Genomic DNA, 9,431 nt, shown 5'->3' with positions numbered 1-9,431 from the left:
CATATAGGTACTCAGCAAATATGAGCTGTAATTACTGGAGCATTAGACTTTGAATAATACACTCTCAGTTTTTCAGTTTTTTTCCTTCCTTCCTCCCTCCCTTTCTTCTTTCTTTAGCAGCCACGTCATTCTAGTGATCAGTTATCCCACCATCTTTTGTCTGTGAACAGTTCTATATCTCAGAGCCCTTTTCTGCCTTCTCATCCTTTTCTACAGACATTTTTCTTCACCCACTGACATCTTTGCACAGTGCCAAGTGCCCGTGGTAGCACACAAAACAAATTCAGTGGCTCCAGCCCTGGAGCTCAGGCAGAGCAGTGCCACGGATAGAAAGGACAGGGTGTGAATTCTGCCTCCACCTTTTATTATCTGTGGGACCCAGGGGAAGTCACTTAAGCCCTCTAACCTCATTTTCCCCATCTGTAAAATGGGATTTGCAATGCTTCTTCTCAAGACTGCTGTGTGGGTTAACATCACACGCCATGAAATATAGTGCCCTTTCTCATTGCCAAAGTTATGGGTGGATGTCAAACAGATAGATTGGGTAAAAGTCTCTCTGTGCAGATAAAGTGCCTCTTCTCCTTTTCTTCCTATTGTGGACTGAATTGTATCTCCCCAAAATTGATATGTTGACTCCCTGACCCCACAATGTGACTATATTTGGAGACAGGGCCTTTGGGAAGTAATTAAGGTTAAATGAGGTCATAAGGGTGGGGCCCTAATCATATAGGACTAGTGCCCTTTTAAGAAGAGGAAGAGGCTGGGCACAGTGGCTCATGCCTGTAATCCTAGGACTTTGGGAGGCCAAGGCAGGACAATTGCTTGAGGCCAGGAGTTCAAGACCAGCCTGAGCAAGAATGAGACCCCATCTCTACAAAAAAATAAAAATAAAAAATAGAAGAATTAGTCAGGCATGGTGGTGTGCACATGTAGTCCCAGCTACCTGGGAGGGAGGTTGAGCTAGGAGGATCACTTGAGCCCAGGAGGTTGAGGTTGCAGTGAGATATGATCACACCACTGTACTTTAGCCTGGGCAACAGGGGGAGATCCTGTCTCAAAAAAAAAAAAAAAAAAACAGGACAAGACACCAGGAATGTGCATGCACAGAAGAAAAGCCATGTGAGGACGCAGCAAGAAGGTGGCTGTCTGCAAGCCAAGGACAGAGGCCTCAGAAGAAACCTTGGCACCTTGATCTTCGATGTCCAGACTCCAGAACTGTGAGAAAATAAATGTTGTTTAAGCCACCCAGTCTATGGTATTTTTTATGGCAGCCGTAGTAGACTAAGGCATCTCCCTACCCCAAGGGGGCTCCCAGGCAACCCGAGGCATCATTATTCCCCATCTGATATCATGCCTTCCTCCTAGGTTCCCCTGACTGCAGGGCTGGGCACTTCTCCTCCCGGAACCTTGAATCCAGAGCCCTTGAGTCAAACAAGGCACCGTTGCTCTTATTTACAGACGAAGTCAGTGAGGCTACTGCCTTAGCAAATATGGCACAGCTTGTCAGTGGAAGAAAGAGGCCAAGAACCCTCCCCCGGACTCCTCGGGCACTGGCCCTGCTGTGCCCCAGCCCAGCCTCCCCCCAAGCTTCTTGGCCTTCTGGGAGCATCTGAGAAATCCAAGGGTGCAGTCATCTGGGGTGTAGAGCAGTCCCTGTCCGTCTTGACCAGGAAGGAGCCCACCACGTCCTTGGCCTGCAGGGCTTCCAGCTCATCCATTCTGGCCAAGACCTCGACCTGGACATTCATCCTCAGAGCAGCTGCTCCCAGCCCTCCCACAACAGCTAGAGCCACACAACAGTGGCTCGTGTGCTGTGGTCTAGGGAGCCTTTTTACAGAAAGCCCCACCGTCCTGGAAACTGATTTCCATCTGGAAAGCTGCGTGCCAAGAGATGACAGGAGGAAAGTAGAATTGAGAAGGTCCTTGAAGGGGGAAAAGCCTCCTGTGCCAACTAGAGTCCCTGTGGACACCTGCTTGAAGAAGCCTCTGAAAGGGGCGGGGAAGAGGTGGAGGGTGATCGTCTTAGACTCGAGTTTTCTGGGGGGCTGTGAGGTCCGTCAAAGGGGACAATAGCATGACTGCAGGGCTGCCTTTCTTCTTGGAGAAGACAAAACAGTACCTGATACCCTAAGGGAGAGAAGGTTTAATGGTTCATGGTGACTTTGGAGAAACTGAGGCGGAGCAAAGCAATTTGGCTGAGGTCCAGAGCTGGCCAGTGGGCCACGTGTTGGGCTGTGTGATGTTGTCGTCTGGGAGTCAGAAGCCTCTGGTTCCAGAGCAAGCCCTGTGCATTGCGTGACCTCGGGCAAGTTGCGCATCCTTTTGGAGCATCAATGTGAAAAGGGAGGCGGCGTTAGGATCAAATCATTTGGTGATCCCTGATCTGGTCTCCGAGTTCTGTGGATGCTACTCACATCTCTAGCTTCCAGTGGACACAAACCTGGAAGTCCCACCGGTCCCGAATCGGCTCATCATCTCTCCCTTCCCCTGCTGGCCACTTCTCAGGCTGTGTTGTCCTTCCAGGGAAAGGCACCTGCCTGTACAATCTGGACATAAGCCAGGCGGCCAACTGAGGGGCCAGACAGAATTCTGCCAATGCAGAAGTGAAAGTGACCAGGTGCCGTCACTTGCACACTTGTGGCCTGCTTCTGCCACCCTGCTCCAGGAGATCACTGCTGTTGGAATGTTGGCCCAGGGTTGCCAGCTCTTCTGATTTTTCAGGAAAAGCCAGAAATCCAGATATTTTTCATAAAAAGATTTCAGCTCCCAATTATTTTTAAACACTGTGCAGACCAAACAAAATGTATCTAGGGACTGAATTTGGCTCAGAGCCCTTTTGCAACTTCTTAAATCTCTGGAGATCAGGGGTTCTCAATCCTGGCTGAACATTAGAATCACATGGGGAGCTTTAAAAAAAATTGCCAGTGCCGAAACTCTAGGGCAGACCAACTTAAGCGCACTTATTCAACGGGACCAGACCAATTCAATTGTATCTGTCTCTGGTGGATAGGGCCTGGGCGTCAGGGCTTTTTCAAAACTCTCCAGGTGATTCTGATGTGCAGACAAGGTAGAGAGAGAATCACTGCGACAGCCCTCCTTGGCTTTCCCCCTTCCCGGAGGGTCCTGGCCTCACAGAGCTCATGGCCAACTGTGGGAGACATGGATGGATGAGTGAGTGAATGAGTGAATGATCGCTTGCCTGTGGTCCACACACCGGGCTATCCCCAGTGATCTTCCCAAATCCTGAATCTAATCACGCCCACCCCTGTTTCCATTCCCCTAAGGGCTTCCAGGTACTCCGGGTTTGAACATGAGCCCTCCACGCGCCATCCAAGCTTCCCTGGTCCTTGTTTACTTCTCCACCCTCAAATCCTACCGTTTCTCCCTCTTCCCCGACAGGTCACCTGCTGTGCACCTTGCCCGTCCTCTAACTGCTCTGTGCCTTGGCACATACTATACCCTCTGCCTGGGTATCTTTTGGTGCCCCCTCTGCTGTCCCCCTCACATGCCCATCAGCCTGTCCCTTGTCCCATCCTCTCCTCTCTGCTGTCTCCACAATAGCTCTCAGACCTGAGGTTCCCAAACTCTGTGGCACTTTACAATTGCCTGGGAGGTGTTAAGCCCTCCCCACCTGAACGCTCAGGTCGCACCCACAGCAGTCGCACCCACAGCAGTTACACGGCAATGTCTGGGTGTGGGAACCAGGCCAGGAGATTTTAAAGAGCCCCAGGCGATTCCAATGTGCAGCAAAATTTGAGAACTACTGTCTGTGACATTCCAGTCGTATCTCTCTTCCCGTACCTGTCTTCCCAACTAGTCTGTGGCCCTCCCTCTCCGTGTTAGTCTGCCCAGGCTGCCGTAACAAAATGCCACAGGCTGCGTGGCTCAAACAATGGAAATTTATTTCTCGTAGTTCTGGAAAGTTCAAGATTAAGGTTCCATCCGATTTGGTGTCTAGTGAGGGCTACCTTCTGGCGTGCAGACACGGCCGTCTCCCTGTGTCCTCGCAAGGCCTTTCCCCGGCGGGTGCACACGAGAGAGAGTGAGAGCCCTGGGTTCTCTTTTTAGAAGGACCCCAATCCTAGGGGATCAGAGCCCCACCCCGTGACCTCATTTAACTTAATTACTTCCTACCGGCCCTGTCTCCAAATACAGCCCACAGGGCGGTTAGGGCTTCGATGTATGAATTTTGGAGGGACACAAACAGTCTATGTACCCTGTCTCAGGCATTGCAGCACGCCCTGTCCTGGCATCCTTCCTGGTCACAGGCCCTCAGTGGGTGTGGATGGAATGCACAAGGCCTCTGCCGGCCCCACACGCACACTCTGTAGCCTCTAAGCACAGCTGGGGGCATGTTCTGAGACGCTTGAGAGAGTTGGTGATGCCCAGGAGAAGGGTTAGCCTCCCACCTCCCCCATGGTGGGGAAGCCAGGCGTCTCTGATAGGAGATTCGGTTTCTCTGTCTCTGGCTGGAAATGCACTCTGGGCTTTGGGGCAAGGAAGGCCATTGGTGCGGCCCGTCATTTTGAAAAGAAGCCACAGGGGAGGGGGAGAGTCTCAGCGTGGTGGGAATCAGACCCCAGCACACAGCCAGCGTTTTCAGCATGTTAGTGGGAGTGGGAGAGGAGGGACTGTCCCCTTGAAGGGCAAGGCCAGGGGAGCTGCAGAGAGGCTGAAGCCTAGACAGGGGCAGAGTCCCTGCCTGGCAGCTGGCTGGCACCTTCCCTCTCCTTACCCAGCCTCCTAGGAGCATTTCCTTCAACATGTTTTAAAACGCTTATTAGCAAGCTCTCCCCGAGGAAGCAGGTCAGCGTTGTTATCTGCTTTTGTAAACGGCAAGTGAGGGCTCTAATGGCTGATTCACTCCCACAGCACAGCCAGGGCAGCAGCGGCCAAGGAAAAGAGGCCCCGGGTGCCGAGCGGGAGGGCTCCCACACACAGGGCCCCGCCAGGGCCGCGGGAAGGACCCAGGCAGGGAGTCAGAGACCTGCACGTTTGTCTGGGCTCTGCCACCCACTCCCTGCACATCCTGGGTTGAGTCAATCCACGTGCCCTTTGGAACATTCTGGAACACTGCCTCTGGGACTCAGTGTTCCCAACCATAAAGTGGGAGAGGCAGAAGAACTTTCTCGCTCTGTCTACCTGCTCCTCCGGAGAACCAGGTGTGAGGAGTGTACCTGAGGGGGTGCTGGGGGTTAGATGCTCTGAGGAGCTGTCTGGCTGGGCTCTGCACCGGGGTGTGGGCAGCGAGAGCTTCTGGGGTGGACACTAGGTCAAGAGGATTCAGGCCACTGTGTCAGAAAAACATCTCTAGGGGCCGGGCGTGGTGACTCATGCCTGTAATCCTAGCACTCCGGGAGATCGAGGCAGGAGGATTGTTCCGAGGTCAGGAGTTCCAGACCAGCCTGAGCAAGAGCGAGACCTCGTCTCTACTAAAAATAGAAAGAAATGATTTGGACAGCTAAAAAAATATATATATATGAAAAAAAATTAGCTGGGCATGGTGGCGCATGCCTGTAGTCCCAGCTACCCAGGAGGCTGAGGCAGAAGGATTGCTTGAGCCCAGGAGTTTGAGGTTGCTGTGAGCTAGGTTGACGCCATGGCACTCCAGCCTGGGCAACAGAGAGAGACTCTGTTTCAAAAAAAAAAAAAAAGAAAGAAAAAAGAAAAACATCTCTAGGGAAGGTGGTGAGGCCTCTTGGAAATAGCTGGGTAGCTCTCTGAGACGCTAGGGGCAGCCCAGGGGCCTCCCTAGCTTATGCAGGGCCTTCTAGAAACCATTTCCTGGGCCCTGGACAGCGATGCTAAGAGACACGGGCTCTGGTCAAAAGGCCTGGATTTGAGCCCAGGTTGCCCCACTCCTGCCCAACTGATATCTGATCTGGCCAGGTTGTCCCCCTCCTCCAAGTACAACTGAAATACAGTAGCTGCCTCCTCCGCTGCTGTGGGGATTAAAAGAGACAGGGAGCCACGAGCACTCAGCGTGCTCACAGACACATGGTGAGCTGCGAGCACGTTTTTATTTCAGCTGCTTCTCACTTCCTGTACTCTTTTTTTGCACCTCCGGTTCTTTCCTTTCCCCTTAAGATTTCTCTAGCAGAACACAGAGCATCTGATAAACTGGATCCCAGGAATGTGAACACTCTAGAGCCACCCTCCTGCGGGAATCTATTCTTAGGAAATACTACCCCAAACCTGGGAAAGGGGCCAGGATGCATGCTAACTGCATGCGTGAAGCACCGTTCCACACGCCTGCCCGTGACAATGTGCCATTGTCACTCTGTTAGTTCCTATTCATTCAGGGCACAGACTCTGTGAAGTTGCTTGTTAACTTGTGGATCTGTGTCCAGTAGAAAAAATAACCCCAAAGTTGACTGTTTGTTGCCCAGGAGGACATTCATGGCCACAAGCCACATAGAGATTAAAATGCAGGTTCTGATTCAGTAGGTCTGGGATGGACCTGGACTCTACGTTTCCAATACACCCCCCCGGTGCTGTTGTCCTGATCGTCTGAGGACCACACTTTGAGTAGCCAGGGCCTGGTCCAATCCCTCAACCTTGTCTCTAGGAATCCCCTTCTAAGTCCTGATGGGGGTTGAAATAAGACCACCGGGAGAGGGCAATGCTTAACCAAAAGCAGTGATCTCACGCTGGTGGGCTTTCAGGCACATGCAGGCTCTGGGCAGGGTTGGGAACTGCCCATCCTCTCTTGGGTCAAGCATGCTGGCTCCTGGCCACTCCACTTAGGGAAAGCTCCAGCCTTGTGAGGGTTTTGATTTGGGCAAAGACTTGAAGGGTCTGCAAAGACCAAAGGGAGGAAGACTTTCTACTGTTTTTCAGTCCCATAGAAGCAAACTTTCCTGGTGGGAAACACAGGTATTTAATATAGGACCTGAACTTGAGCTGGGAGGTGACCACATCAGACAGTAATTCTTTCACACATAGAGGTCCCCAAGCATCGGTGTGCATCACTCAGGCATTCAGCAAATATACATGTGCCAGGCATTGCTCTAGGGGATACAGCAGAGACCAAGACAGACTGAGATCCCTCCTTCGTGGAAATTTTATTCTAGTGGGAGTAGACAGATAATTAGCAATAGATATAATAAGTAAATTGTAGAGTCTACTGGATGAAAAGCACTATGACTAAAAGAAAAAGTTGAGCAGATTCAGGGAGCTAAAAGTGGCTGGGGCTGGAATGGAGCAGGCTGCAGTAAGGTGGTCAGGGTAGGCCTTGATTGGAGCAAAGACCGGAAGGAAATAAGGGAGGTGGCCAGGGGACTATCTGGGGCGGGCTGGGGGTGGGGCAAATGCAAAGGCCCCGAGGTGTGAGCGCCTTGGGCTGTTGAGGAGCAGCTGCAGCCAGTGTGTCTGGAGTGTGAAAGACACTGGAGAACTGACAGAGGGCAGATGCTACCAGGCCTTGAAAACCATTGTCAGGCCTTGGCTTACGCTGAAGGAAATGGACAGCCACTGCTGGACTTGGAGCAAGCGAGTGACTTAGGAGTTAAAAGGATCCTCTGGGTGCTGGGTGAAGGATAAATAGGGACTTTTTAAGGTGCAGGGGCATGGGCCCCAATTCCACAGTCTGGTTTACTGGGGGCTTAGGTGGGCCTGGGAATCTGCATCTTTAAAAGCCCCCGTGATTGATTCTCTTGTGAACAGTCTAGAGATGCATTACCACCCCTTGCACGACTCCAGGGGGCCCGTTCTCATCGCTTTCTGAGACGCATTGCGAATGACACCCCTGGAGCGGGCACCGAGGCAGTCTCACAGAGCCCACCCTGGAAGGCACCTAACTTAAGCGCTTCCACCTACGGGAAGGAGGGTGCCAGCCGCCTCTGCTGTGTGGATGTGGATGTACACAGGTAGAGCAGCACAGGCCCAGGTGGGTCCCGGCCAAGCCCTTGAATTCTTCATCATCCCGCGTCATTAGCTGTCCTCCAAGGCCTGTGACGAAGCCTTTGTAGATTCCTTAACTATGAAGATGGAGCGAGCGGGGAGCTGTCCGTCTTCTCACCCCCATGGGACGGAATCTCCCATCGGTGTGCAGATGCGCTCTGGGGATGTGCAGCACGCAGCTCTACGTTGCCCCGAGGAGGCGAGGTTCGTGCTGGGCAGTAAAGGCTGGGCCCACACAGGGCGGCGTAAGCAGAGGTGCCAGGAAGCTCTCAGGTGTGTGAAATGGGCATGATGCCGATGTGCTGGCCTATCTCATCTGTTGCTAATCCTATGGCATTAGGGAAGGCTGTGTTGGCACCCATTTTACAGATGAGGAAAGTAAAGGCTCAGAGAGGCCTTTTCACAGGACTGTGATGGGAGAAGGACTGTGTCAGCTGGAGAAGGCGATCGACCACTTCTCCTGTCCCTGCCGCCCTCCTCAGAGGCCTGGGGCTCGCAGCAAAGACCCTGGGCTTGCAGCGGCAAAGCAGCCCAGGTGAAACAAATCCAACCCTGCTCCTTCCTAGTCATGTGCCAACCCCCCGAGCCTGCTTTCTCATCCATAGAGTGGGCACCAAGAGGGCTGTTGCTAGTAGGAAATGAGAAACATCCCAGTGCCTGCCCAGTGCCAATGAACACGAGGAGCTCCGTGGTGCTCTTCTCGGACGTGACGCAGCTGGTCCCTGCGTCCCTTCTCTCAGGCATGGATCTGGCCTGCCTGATCCTGAGACATGCAGGGCATGGCCTGTCTGCTCACGGGCCGAGAGTTTTTCCTGCCCAGCGGCCCCGAGTCACGCCCTTTTCCCAGGCCCACCCTCCTGGCCTTGGCATCTCGCCCAGGGCTCCGCTGAGACCTTCTAGGGCAGCTGCCAACTCTTGCCCTGCCAAGAACTGCTCCCCATCCCCCAGGGCTGGCTTTCTGCGAAGGCACAGAACATTTCCTGTAAAGACAGCTGCAAAGCAGGGCTGTGGGGTCCAACATGGTATTTTGGGGAGATTCACAATCAAAGCCCTCCAGCCTCACTCAGCTTACTGTCTACGTTAACTTCCTTCTTGCACCGTCCTCTCCGACACGACTGTACTATTCCAGGAAACTTTGCCCAGGAAGTAAAAGTTGTAAATATTAATGACTTTATTGTTCATTCCAGGACCTTTCTGAAAGAATCATTTAAAGCAACATCAAACCGCTCAACTCTTTGTTGCATCAAAAGACTCTTGAACCCTTTGCCTCAAAATTCCCCCTTGCCGTGTCCACCCATCCTAAACTATGTCATGAGCTTGACCCAATCCTAATCAAGGCTTCCTCCCCTGCCTTGAAAGCCCTACCTAAAACCAGACTCCGAAATCTGCGCACTTCCTGACTGCCCTCCCAGTCGGACACACGAGAGAAGCTGTCCCTCACAGCAGGAGGGGTAGGACCAGCTTTGTCTGACGAGCAGGTTGAGCTGGTGGACTTTGGGGAGCCAGAATCCAACTGGACACTGTGCAGG

Source organism: Eulemur rufifrons, chromosome 28 (genome assembly GCF_041146395.1).
Source record: "Eulemur rufifrons isolate Redbay chromosome 28, OSU_ERuf_1, whole genome shotgun sequence".
NCBI lineage: Eukaryota > Metazoa > Chordata > Mammalia > Primates > Lemuridae > Eulemur > Eulemur rufifrons.
This window is presented reverse-complemented; position numbering follows the sequence as displayed.